Here is a 12,526-nt window from a genome sequence, read left to right as displayed (position 1 = left end):
CATGCAAGTCCTGTGTGGACATAAGCTTTCACTTCTCTTGGACAAATACGTAAGAGTGGGATGGTGGTGCCGTTTGGTTAGGATTTGTTTAACTTGATGAGAAGCTGCCAAAATACGTTTCCAAGCGGCTATACCACTTAGCATCCCCGCCAACACTGAGCGATGTTCTGGTTGCCCTGCAGCCTCGTCAGCATTTGGTATTGTCAGTTTGTTTTATCTTAGCCGTTCTGGTGGGTGTGCAGCACTATGTCTTTGCAATTTTAATTTGCAATTGCTTACTGACTAATGTGCTTTTAGCCATTCACTATCTTCTTTTGTGAAGTGTGTTCAGATTCTTCACCCACTTTTTATTGGGTTGTTTGCTTTATTACTTCTGAATTGGGTGAATACTGTTTAACCCCAAAATGTGAACTCCCAGATGCTTCTGCAGCTGGAGGCAGTGTGGTGTTGAGGGTAGGAAGACAGGCTGCGGTAGGCCACCGATTCTAGACTAGACTGACTGCTCTGCAATCCTGGGCCAGTTACTTGAACTTTCTGAGTATCTATTTTCTCATCAGGAAAATGGAGGTGGTTATGAAACCCATGTCACAGAGACACTGTGAGGATTGAATGAGACGATCTTGACACAGTACCTGGCACGATAAACACTCAGTAAATTAGTTGCTTGATTGCTGTTGAGAAAATACATGACAGAAAGGCAACTATCAGTAATTCAAAACCTGTGTCTAAAGAGGGACATCTGAGCAATGGTAACAAGCGAAGATAGATTCACTCGGTATGATGGTGACGCTGGATTCAGGGGACTTGACTGCAGGCAGTCACTCACCCAGGCAGGTCTGGGCTCAGGTGGGAGTGCTTAGGGTGCTCTCCGTCAGAACCTGGGCGGGGGACACCACCCAGAGTCACCCTAGGCCCAGAGGGAGCAGCCGGAAGGAAGGGCAGACTCAAAAGGGAGGTCCGCCACTGAATGCCAAACCCCCACCCTCCCCAGTGTCCCCCTTCCTTGCCCGGAGGCCAGCTCTGTTCTGCTCTGAAAACCCCAGCAGACCTTTCAGGAGAAGCAACTCATTTCAGCGTGGGCACTTTCTTTACTTTCCTCGCCTTCAGAGGATGTGGCAGGAGGAGATGGAGACCATAATTAAGCTAAGGGCTTCAAGCCCCCTGTGGCCCCAGCCCAGCCCAGAGGTGCCTGTCCTGTGCTTTGTGTGGAGCCTTTCTGAGATCGTGGGCTCCTGCCTGGAGCCTCCCCGGGCAGCAGAGGTGACCGGGGACACCTGCCCAGAGCAGGCCAGAGATGCAGATTCCAGATCCTTGGTAGATGCCATTCTGCTTTGATGAGGGGCCCAGGCCGTCCTTTGCCTCAGTTTTTCCTTGATGAAATGTGTCTGAAAATATCAACAGAAAGATTCAACAACTCTTACGTAGTTGTCAAATTTTACATAGCTTTTAGGTATGTCATTGGATTATTAGAGCTGGAAAAGACGGATACCCAGGATGGGAATAGGAAATTAGAACGGATTGCTTAGCTCTGCTTCTCCCGTAGAGACCAGAGGCTCAGATTGCCCAGGATGGGACTAGGCGGGGTGCATCTCATTCTTTGCCCTCTAGTTACTACTAGTCCAGTGACTGTGGACAAGTCAGAGAACCTTAATGAAGATAGTCAAGCCTGGTACACTCAGAGCCACCCGTGGCTGACACTTCATTCCCATTTCCACTCCCAGACCCTGGCCACGGCAGCTCGGTGGTGGTAGCTCATGGAGGCATCCTTCATTTATTATCCATTCATTTACGGGCATTTACTGAGCACTTCCTGTGGGCCGGGCAATGCCAAGGAATGGGGAGCAACTATCACACGACCCCTGTGCTCAGGGCTCACAACAGAAGGAGAAACCCTTGCAAAACCATGGGCGTTTGGTGCACTCTGGGGTCCAGCTACACGGCCTCCTTTCACTGCCTCCAGCGCCCGCTCCTCTGCCTCCGGGCCTGGCATGGACTCCTGGGGATGCTCTCGCGCCCCCTGCCCCCCACATGGCACACCCCACGCTGGGGCCCTTTCTCCCCATCTTGCCGTCTCAGCTGAGCGTCACGCCTTTGGGTCAGGTGCCCTTACCATGTGCTCTGCTAGTCCTTCCCCTTTGTGGCCATTTATCGCCCCAATAAATGATAAACCAGGTACAAACGGCGGCAGTTGAATGCACGTGTCCCTCATTAGACCGTGACTCCCATTAGGAAAGGGCTACCCCCATGTTCGTTGCTTCCCCCAGGCACAGCGCCTGGAGTGCAGGCTGAATGGATGAATGAATGAATGGATGAATGGACCCAACTTGTGGAAAAACTAACGGAGGGAGCAGAGGGCCCAGCACAGGGCAGGGTGGCCAACCTGCTCCAGACTTAAGGGGGGCAGGGAGGGGGAAGCAGGGAGGCAGGGAGGGAGGGAGGGAGGGGGCTGTGTAACAAGAGAGGCTGCAGCTGACTGGGAGGCAGGCCTGGGTCCTTAGGTGACTTGTGCTAATCTTGGAAGGTATGTCTGGGCACTACTCTGCTGTGGCCTGAAGGACAAATGCCCCAGACTCCAGGACACACGCTCCCCATGCCTCCTGCCCAGCAGAATGGCTCCCAGGGAAGGTGTGCCTGTGGGGCAGCTGGGTGCCTGCAGAAGCTCCGGGACTCCAGCAGCCCTGGTGCCCACCCCACCCCAGACTCAGTGGTCCCTGGGTGAAGGCACCAGCCAGCTGAGAGGCTTCTTGCCCAGTCTTCCCCTGTGCCCCGAATAGCAAAAAACCAAGGCTGAGCTGTTGAGGCTGCTCCTCTGCCCCAGGTGGCAGTGCGTCGTCCCCCAGCCCAGACCCCAGGGGGCTGGCTGCCCCCCATCCCAGTGCCCTCTCATCTTGCGCCTTTGCACACCTGCCTGCCCTCAGCCTCGGCCACCCCTTTGTAACAGGAGCCAACTTTCAAACGGGGCCTCCTCTGCCTCCCCACGTCCCTAGCAGGGGCTTCGGGTCTGTCCCAGCCCAGCCCCCAGCCTCTGCCGATTCTGAGCACCCTCGCCCTCTCTTGCCAGCTCCCACCTCTTTTCTCCCAGCCTGGCATCCCCCGGGCTCCCCGGCCTTGTGAAGGGCACCCCTGCTCACCCAGCAGCCAGAGCCAGAAATCTGGGCAGCATCTCGGCTCCCTGTGCCCACCAGATCGGTCCCCAGTTCTGGTTAGTAGCCCTTTCTTTTAAATTGCCTCTATCCCCACGGGCCCTGCACAGGTTCAGGCCGCCACCCTCGCTAGTCTTGCAGACCCTGAGATCAACAGAGTGTTGGCTGCATCCCGGTGGCAAGGCCGTCCTGAAGACAGCTGCTAATGCCCAGACGGCCTTATGTGCTCACGGTCGCCTCTGGGCCCAGCTTTCTGCTCTGCCGGCTCCTTGGTCTCCTTTCTCTGTACGCCCAGTAGACCTGAGCCCCCCATGCGTCTGGCACCAGTGGGGCCCTGGAGCCTGGCCCAGTGCCCGGCATGTGGTGGGGGTTCATGGGCATCTGCTGAGGGGTGAGTCAATACACTCTGCATCTCGAAGCTGTTCCTTCACCCTGCCAAATGCAGGCCGTAGCTACAGGATTCTCCCTCAACCCCTCGAGGAAGTGCTCACAGATGGAAGGCTGCTCACGCAGAAAATGGGGGCGTGAGGGCACCACGCCACAAGCCTTTGTAAGTCAGAGACTGGAGATTCTTGATCTTCAAAGCCCTCTCAGCCGCCCCTCACTGGAGGTTCCTTTCATTCTTGCCACTTGCCCCAGAAGGGGCCTGCCCCGTCCTCTTCTCAGGGTCTCAGCCTGGCCGGCCCTCGCACTGTCCACCTCCCTGCCCTTCTCCCACCGCTGCGTCCTTGACTCACTGTCACCTCCTCCTCCTCTGGTGAAGGCGGGTGCAACGCCCCCTTTACCTTCTTTCACGGCGCTCAGCCCCACCTGGGTCCTGCGTGTTCACTGTTCATGTGTTTGCTGCCTCTCTTTCCTCGTTTGAGTGTGAGGTCCCCCCAACTTTTGCCACGGTGTCCGCAGAACTCAGAGCACCCAGTGGGTGCCCACCAAGTACTTGCTGACCGACCGTACTCATTTCCCATGACCAGTATAGCCTAAACAGTGTGTATTCACATCTTGCCATTCGGGAGGGTCCAGGTTCCCAGAGGGTCTCCTTGCACTAAGCTCAAGGTGTTGGCAGGGCTGCGTTTTTTCTGGAGACTCTGGGAGGACTGTGTCCCTGCCTGTTCCGGCTCCTTGGGCTGCCTGCCTTTCTTGGCCTGCGGCCCCTTCCGCCGTCCTCAAAGCCAGAGGCAGTGGGCCGAGTCCTCGCACGTCCCATCCCTCTGAGCCTGACCCCCTGCCGTGCTCCGCCACATGGAAGAACCCTTGGGACTACACTGAGCCACCCACATGATTCAGGGTGACCTCCCTATTTTAAAGCCAGCTGATTAGCAACCTTAATTCCATCTTAATTAATTCAACATTAATTACCTCCATTCCCCCTTGCCATGTAAGCTCACACACCCATGGGGTCCAGGGATCAGGACATGGACATCCTGGGGGCCATTCTTCCACCTGCCACGCTGACAGACCTGCCGCACTTCCCTTACTTCTTCGATCGCCTGTTGCCCAGCAGCCTGTAAACCCTGGCCGTGCAGACGGGACCATCCTGCCTGCCATCCGGCTCCCTTCATTCACTGTGTCCTTGGAGCCCCACACCCACCCGATGAGGGAGGCAGGGGTTATTCCCACTGCACAGGCAGCGCTGAGGCTTCAGGGGCTCACATGACTTGACCAAGGTCACACAAGAAAGGGGCAGATCCAAGACGATGCTCAGAGCTTACTAAGCATTGCCTGCAGAGTGGCCCCGCATCCCTCCCGACGCCCGGGATGCCTGAGTGGACTGAAATATATGTCACTGCATTATCAGCTTCCAGAGTTATCCTTCTGAACAGAAAATCCAAAGCCCAGAGCTCCCCTGGTCAAAATGCTTTACTAGCTCACCCGGCCTGCGGAGCACACATGCTCGGCATCCCAGCTTTCCCAGGCACGGCCCGTGTGTGCGGTGAGCCCTGGAGGTGTGAGCCTGCACAGAGGAAGCTCACAGCAAGTGCTGGCTGTGAGCAGCCTTACTGTCTCACGTTCTGCTCATCACAGCAGTGAGATGCGGCTGCCGACCCGATTTTACAGGGGATGAAACAGACGCAGAGAAACAACTCATCCTCAGTCATCTGTGCAGCTTAGTAAGTGCGAGGGCCTGAATGAAAGCTTAGATATGCCTCACCCTCCTATTCTCTGCCCCTGCACCATCCAGTTTCTGCTGAGATGGTCCTGAACCACCTAGTTTCCCAAAGACACCGTACCTTTCTGCACTTTCACACTTGGCACATGCCAGTCAGTCTTCTGCTCCTGGAGCTTGGCCTCTCCTCTGCCTGTCACCTCCCCTTCCTCACCTGGAAAGCTCCTATGCATCGTTCAAGACTCTGCTAAAGCATCACTTCCTCTGTGAAGCCTCCCCTGATTAACTCAGGCCTCTTAAGTGCCCCTTCACCCTAAGCTTCCACTGCAGCATCATACATTTCCCGATTACAGCCATGGTCTTTCTAAATTATGGTAGTTTTATTACAAGTCTGTCTTTCAACTAGACCAGAAGGTCCCTGAGCGCCATGATCATGAGCATTCAAAATTATATCCCCACACTTAGCCAGTGGCAGGCACATAGTAAGTGTTCAATAAATATGCACCAAATGAATGAATAAGTGAGCGGCCATGGATCGAGTACCTCCTAAGTGTCCCTGGGTACTTGACATCAAACTCATTCTGTTCTCACAAACCTAGGCAGCACCTGATTGCGTCTTCAGCCACTCCAGCAGCAGGCGGGAAGAGACAATTAGATGTGCCTGCCACTGCTAGGCATGCTGGCCGGAGGGGGCTCAACACACGGGGAGGGGTCAGGAAGCGGGAAGTGGCCGGCTCCTCTCCACTGGCTTCTCCACCCCAGACCAGCAGCCCTTCAGACTGCATGTAAGGGTGACTTTTTTTTTAGATAACAGCTTTGTTGAGATATAATTTACACATCATGCAATTCACCCATTTAAAGTGTGAACTGCAGTGGATTTTGGTATATGTGCAGATATGTGCAGCCATCACCACAGTAAACTTTAGAGCACGTCATCACCTCAGAAAGAGGAAACCCTTGGCCTGCAGCTGTCACTTTACCACCCCGTCTTCTCATCCCCTCCCAACGCTGAGCAACCATGCATCTACTTTCTGTCTCCAGGGATTGGCTTATTGCATTTCATGTAAATGGAATCATATAGTGCGTGGCTTTTTGTGTCTGCCTTCTTTCAGTCAGTGTGATGTCTGCAGGGTTCCTCCATGCTGTCGTGCTTGTCCCCTTTGCATGTCTGCGTAATAGTCTGTTGGCCGATCTGCTGCAGCTTGTGTAGCCACTCCTCGGTGAGCACGTGTGGACTTGCAGTCTGACTTAGCTCTTTGATGTGGCACGGAGCTTTGGACCGCTGCAAAGTGTATATACTCATAACCTATGCCATGACCCTAAAAGTCATAAAATTAAACTTTGCTTATTGTATAATTGCTAGCTGCTGTGCACATCCGTTTCTCAGGGGTGGTTTGAATGCTTAGGGTTGGCCTGTCTGCTAACGGTCTGCCTTGGTAATAAAATAGCCCCCGAGATGGCTGAGTCAGGGTGGCCACTCCTGAACTAAGAAGGGCAGAGAGCAGCAGGGAGCACATCTTAGCCAGCTGGGGATCCCCCTGGGACCTCTGGGACCCAGAGGGAGTGAAAAGCTGAGCAGAGACCAGATGAGAGCCTGGACATCCCTTGGCAGATTCAGGGTGGCTGCTGGCCCCACAGCCAACCTTTAATGATAGCTAACAGTTATGGAGCACTAAGCATTTACATGCATAAGCTCATTAAATCCTTCCAATGGCCATATATCATGGGTACTGTCACCATCATGCCCACTTTACAGATAGAAACTGAGGCACCAAAAACTTGGGTGACTTGTTCAAGGTCACAGAGCTAATAAAGGCAGAGCCAGGATTTGAACCCAGGAAGCCTGGCTCTAAGCCTAAGCTCTGGGCTCTGTAGCTTTATGCACTGTGCAGTTTTCCCAGGACACACAAAGCTACTTCTGAATCTTGTGGGAACCCTGGGGATATTGGCCACTTCCTGGTGTCCATGGATGAAGGACGGTCAGCCTCAAGGAAACAGGTCGGGGTTGCATGTCAGGTTGGAGCAAAGGCTGATGTATATTAATAATTTCATTTACAAACGAGGAAACTGAGACTCAGGTCCACACCCAACGTACAGCCCAGGGCTGCCTCTAAATTGTTCTTTCCAGTTCTGTCGTACTGTCCCCGAGCATCCCCAACTCCACCAGACTCAAAGTGGTTTTTTTCCTTATGCTTGTACAACAGTTGACAGGTTTTATAGAGAAATTTCATGTATGTTATCTCCCAAAGCTCACCTGTAAGACCCCATCACTCTAATGACATTTAGAATGAGCATCTCCCTCCCATTTCTCTGTCGTCCCTGGGAAAGCACCAGACACTGAGCCCGCCTCTGCGGCCCCCACGCAGCCTGCCGGCCACCTGGATGCCCGGCACCTGAGCTGCGGGCTGCACCCATCCTAAGCGGGCAGGCTGTGGCCCCTGGAGGAGAGCTGCCAAACCCTGTCCTGAGAGACAGTGGGAAGTCCGGAGGCGCTCAGGAGGGTCCCGCTTCTGGCCGGGCCCCTGGGTCCCTTGTGAAAGCACAGTGCCTTACCTGGCTCTCCCTGGGGTGGAATCTGAGGCCAAGGCCCTGCCCTTGTCACAGACGCAGAGCCTACAAGGGCCTAGATAGAGGCTTTTTGGGACTTTTTGGGTCTTATGGAAATCTTTGATCAGTACCCAGGTGCACTGGTTTCTACAGCCCCTCCTCATCTGGCTGCTGTTTCTGCTCCTTCACTTCCCCTCTGCTTCCACCTCCCCCACAAAGGCTTGCTCCTTCCCCGGGCCATCACTGTCACCCCAGAAGCTTCCACGGTGTGGGCAGATGCTCAAGGAAGGACGAATAGATGGCCCAACGGTGCGGGTGGACAGCACAGGGTTTTCTTTCTGGCAGCATTCCGGGACTTCTCCCCCTCGGTCACCCTCTGCCGCCCAAGCCAAGGAAATCTGACGCCGGGTCCTCCAGACGAGGCTCCCATTGGAAGGAGGGGAGTGGCACTTGTTCACCTTCGAGCGTGAAGGCCAGCCGGGCAGCCGATACCGAGGGCACCCGGGGTTCCTCTTTGGGCCACTTCTCTAACCTATACCACCTGTCCTGTGATTTTACCCAGTCCTGTGTCTTAGCTTGCCATCCCTCGCTAGCCACTCTCAGAGCCGTGTGTCCTACCTGGGTGCCTCTGAACTCCAGGCTGGGGGTATATTCACTCCCTCCACTGCATCTCCACTTGATGTCAAACGGGCATTTGGAACTTTCACAACCAAGAAAGAACTATTCACTCTCACCTCCCCCCACCAATGCCCCGAACAAGCCTTCCCAACCAGGAAAAACCCTGCAGGCAGACTGCTGTCCATGGGAAGCATGCAGAGTCGCCCCTGACGCCCTCCTTCCCTAACGCCCAGTGCAGTGGTAACACCCAGCCCGCCGCCAGCCCCCTTTCTCCCCATCTGCGGCTGAAGTCTGGGGCTGCCCCACGGGGTCCCTGCCTCCACTCCTGTCCATCCAGGGACCAGGGACAGCCTCCCGACATCACATCCTGCCCGGGAACCCTCCAAATGATACTCCAGTCACTCGGGATAAAATTCGAATTGCTTGCCCGGGTCCCCAAGTCAGCACGTGGTGGCCCCGGACTGCCTCTGGCCCTCCCCCTCACCTTGTCTCCTGTGCACACATGCCCCTAGGCCTGTCAACCCCTCTGTGCTTCTGCCCAGAACAGTTTCCTGCCATTCTGAGATGCCCATCCAACTGAGATGACCCCTCCCTGGAGATGTCTTCCCACACCCCCACAGATAAAAGATACTTCCCCTTTTTCTTAGGCGTGGACAAGCTGTCTGTGTTGGTTACCGCGGTTTAGGTTTATTGTTTGCCTCCCTTGCTGGAATGGCACCTCCTAAAGGGCAACTATGCCTTTTTCACTGTTACACCCCAGGGTCTAGAGCAGTAAATGTTATTGATAAGGGAATAAGATGCTGATGACTGAGGAAGGCGCTCTCCCAGGAAAGGTCTGGAGCTAAGAGAGCACGTTGGTCTGGAAAGAGCTAGAACTTTGGAATCCAGGTAATGACGGCACCTCCTAATTTGTATGCAAGTAACTTAGCAAGTGTGGCCAATTCCTCTTCTAGAAGAGGTGTGAGAATTGTAGAAAGTGCATTAGGGGCTGTAAGGATAGTGACCCCCCTTCCCCTCCACCAGCAGCTGCTCTATGCAGGTGGGTCAAATGGGCCTACCTGGCTCCCAGCCCTGTGGTTTCCACTATCCAGGATGGTAGTGGCTGATTGTTGGGATGAACTGCAGAGTCAGTGAAAGGTAAGTGTGTAAAAGAAGATTCTGGAACATTGTCACATCCCAGAGAGACTGCCTGTTGATCCTTTTGAAATGACTGTTTAATAAGGTTCTGTTGGAAGGGTGAGCACTTTACATGACGGTCTTAGGACCCATCGCGGTTCTGGAAGAGCAGAGAAGCAAGCATACCTGTACTTTTGAGGCTCTGGGTTGTCCGGCCTGTTTCTGGTGATCAGGAGAATCTTCCTGTAGCCAAGGGCAGGGCTTCTTCAGACCCCAGGCAGAACCCTCTCCGTGCTTCTGCTCCCAAGCTGGAGGTGAGGAGGCCTCCCCAGGGACCAGAGGCTGTTAACTACTTAGATCTTGGACTGAGGAGGAGGATGGAAATATAAGGGTGGCGCCAGGGAGGTAGGCAGAGCCCAGTGGGGCCGGACACAAAGGCTCCACTCTGCGGATGGTCAACAGTGTCCGGAATGTATTTCCTCAGCTTGGCGACAGCGTGGGGGAAGCTGCCTGCTGTCCAGACACAGGGGCCCTCAGTTCTCAGGAGAATGTCCCATGGAATGGAAAGCAAACACCAGAGGTGATTTTCTTTTGACCTCAGCAGTCAGACAGGAACCACAGGAGTGGTTTCCAAGCTGGCTGGCAGAGCCAGGCTGGAATGGCGACAGGGAGGGCTCGGTAAGCACCATCTGGGCTTAGGAAGATAGGTAGAGGCCTGTGATCGTAAAGACAAGGGTCAACCAAAGCAGGATGCAAAGGAAAAGGAGTCCAGAAGACAGATTTAAGACATGGCTATTGGTCCAAGAAGACAGGATGAGCTGAGGTCAAAGCAGTGCCCAAGACCCTGATGGGAGTGCGGGCAGGGCGGGACCTGCTGGGGGCATGGTCCAGGGGGAGGTGGGGAGTGACAGAAATCCAGGCAAAGCCTCATACAAGCTGAGCCACTAGCCCCTGTCCATCCCTGAGGCCATGCTTCTTCCATTGCACCTGTGCAACCCAGCGGCTAATAATAACTTCACTGTTTGCACAGGCAACCCTCGGAGATGTTCTGGGTCCGGTTCCAGACCACTGCAATTCAGCAAGTGTCACAATAAAGAAATCATATGAGTTTTTTGGTCTCCCAGGGCATATACAAACTAGGTTTACACTGTACTGAAGTCCATTAAGTTGCGATAGCATGACGTCTAAAAAAAAGTACATACCTTAATTCAAAAATACGTTTTGCTAAAAAATGCTAGTCATCGTCTGAGCTCAGAGAGTCATAATCACCGATCACAGATCACCCATAACAAACATAATAATAATGACGGTTTGAAACGTGAGAATTACCAAAATGTGACACAGAGACACAAAGCAAGCAAATGCTGTTGGAAAAATGGTGCCCAAAAAGCTTGACTCAGGGTTGCCACAAACCTTCAATGGGGAGCATAGCATGACTCAGTGAGGCACAGTGAACCGAGATGGGCCTGTATATACTTTACAGTTTTCAAAGCACTGTCACAGATCATGCTGCTTGACTGATAGGCATTGCTGGATCGTCAGGCACTGGAGACAGATGTTTCACAGATTATGCTGTCTGGCTTCTCCTGTGTGACTCTGGCTAAGTTACTTGCCCTCTCTGGGCTTCAGTGTGACCAACTGGGAGAGGGCAATACTCAGTCAGTGTCCCACAACATAGAATGAGAAGTTTCTGGAGAGGGGCTGGTGGTGAGTGGACTTGCTAGGCTTCAGCAGGTGTTGGCAACCTTAGAAAATCCATCCACTGGGCTCCAGGAAAATAAACTCAGATGTATGGTGATCTCCCTGCAACCCAGCCATTAAGCTCGCCATGCTTCCAGGACTCTTAGTCGTCTGGCTTCTGAGCCCCGTGCCAAGCCCAGTTCCGAGTCAGAGAAGTTGGGGAGGAGTATTTGATTCCTGTACAGCAAGCTCTATTTTTATCTGGAATGTATCTTCTGCACCACCAGCGATCGGCGCCTTGGGAGCCGGGGTATATGCGCTGTCAGCAGGACCCGAGCCGTAAATAGCGTTGGAGGGAGACTGACCTGCTGTGGGGGCGGGAAGTCAGACAGACGAACAGGCCAGGCCCAGGGGCTGCGCCCGCCACAGTGCCCCTGGAGCCTTGTTGTCCTGGGGCCATGGTGTTTGCTCTGTCCACCCTGACGTGCCAGGTGTGGGTGCCCCAGCTGTGCGCACAGGCCCACGGCCCCCGTAATTGGCCTTCTTCATAAAGCTTTGCCCTGTGTACTTAACTTAGCCAGAGCTTAGTGAGGGTGGGGTACTGCCCCCTGCTCCAGGGGCGGCAATCAGTGTGGCCAGTGACACTTTGAGGGGAGCACCCAGATTGGAGAGCTTAGAGACACTTTCAGCACAAAAAGTAGAGTCTAAGAAGTGTGTGTGTGTGCACGTGTGCAGGGGGGCAGCTTGCAGCTGGAGGGGAGCATACCTTGTCCTGGTGGCCATGAGCCTCTGGAGAGATGAGATGGGCCTTCTCAGGCAAGCTGCTGCCCAGACCCTCCCAGCTGCAGGCTAAACCGAAGAGAGGTCATAGTGGGGGGAGTTTACAGTCTGTGTAAGAAATGCCATCATTTCGGTTTCGAGAAACAGAAGCCTAACGTCTCTGGGACTGGATGTTTAAAAACATTACTAAAACCAGATGTGTGACCAGGCGGAAGTGAGGTGGCCATTCACAGCCCTCGCTGACTCACCCTGTGTCTGGGTGACAGCGCGTCGGACAGGCTCTGTCCAGGCGCACCGTGGCGCATTCAGGGGGCCTGAAGGCACCTGTCAGAGAGGGCGGCCCCGGAGCGGGTGGCACACATGCTGGCAGAGCAGGGCAGGGACAGTCTCGCAACCCTGACCACCTTCCTTGTTCCTCCTTCAGCAGAAAGGAGCAGGTGGGGACGGGGGGGGCGGTCAGGGGATGCGTCTCTCGGCAAGGACCCTCTGGAGGCTGGTCAGGTGACGCACAGATGCCCGAGCTGCCTCAGGGGGCTCT

At 54.4% G+C, this 12,526-nt stretch overlaps 1 protein-coding gene across 5 annotated transcripts in view; it reads left to right on the top strand.

Moving 5' to 3' along the window:
- The window catches only part of RCSD1 (RCSD domain containing 1), a 59,724-nt gene that overhangs the window by 27,432 nt on the left and 19,766 nt on the right, over positions 1 to 12,526 (top strand). The window lies entirely within an intron of this gene.

This window comes from Manis javanica, chromosome 14, assembly GCF_040802235.1.
Source record: "Manis javanica isolate MJ-LG chromosome 14, MJ_LKY, whole genome shotgun sequence".
In the NCBI taxonomy this organism is placed as follows: domain Eukaryota; kingdom Metazoa; phylum Chordata; class Mammalia; order Pholidota; family Manidae; genus Manis; species Manis javanica.
The sequence above is the reverse complement of the archived record's forward strand: the minus strand, read 5'-3'. Positions and strand labels throughout refer to the sequence as shown.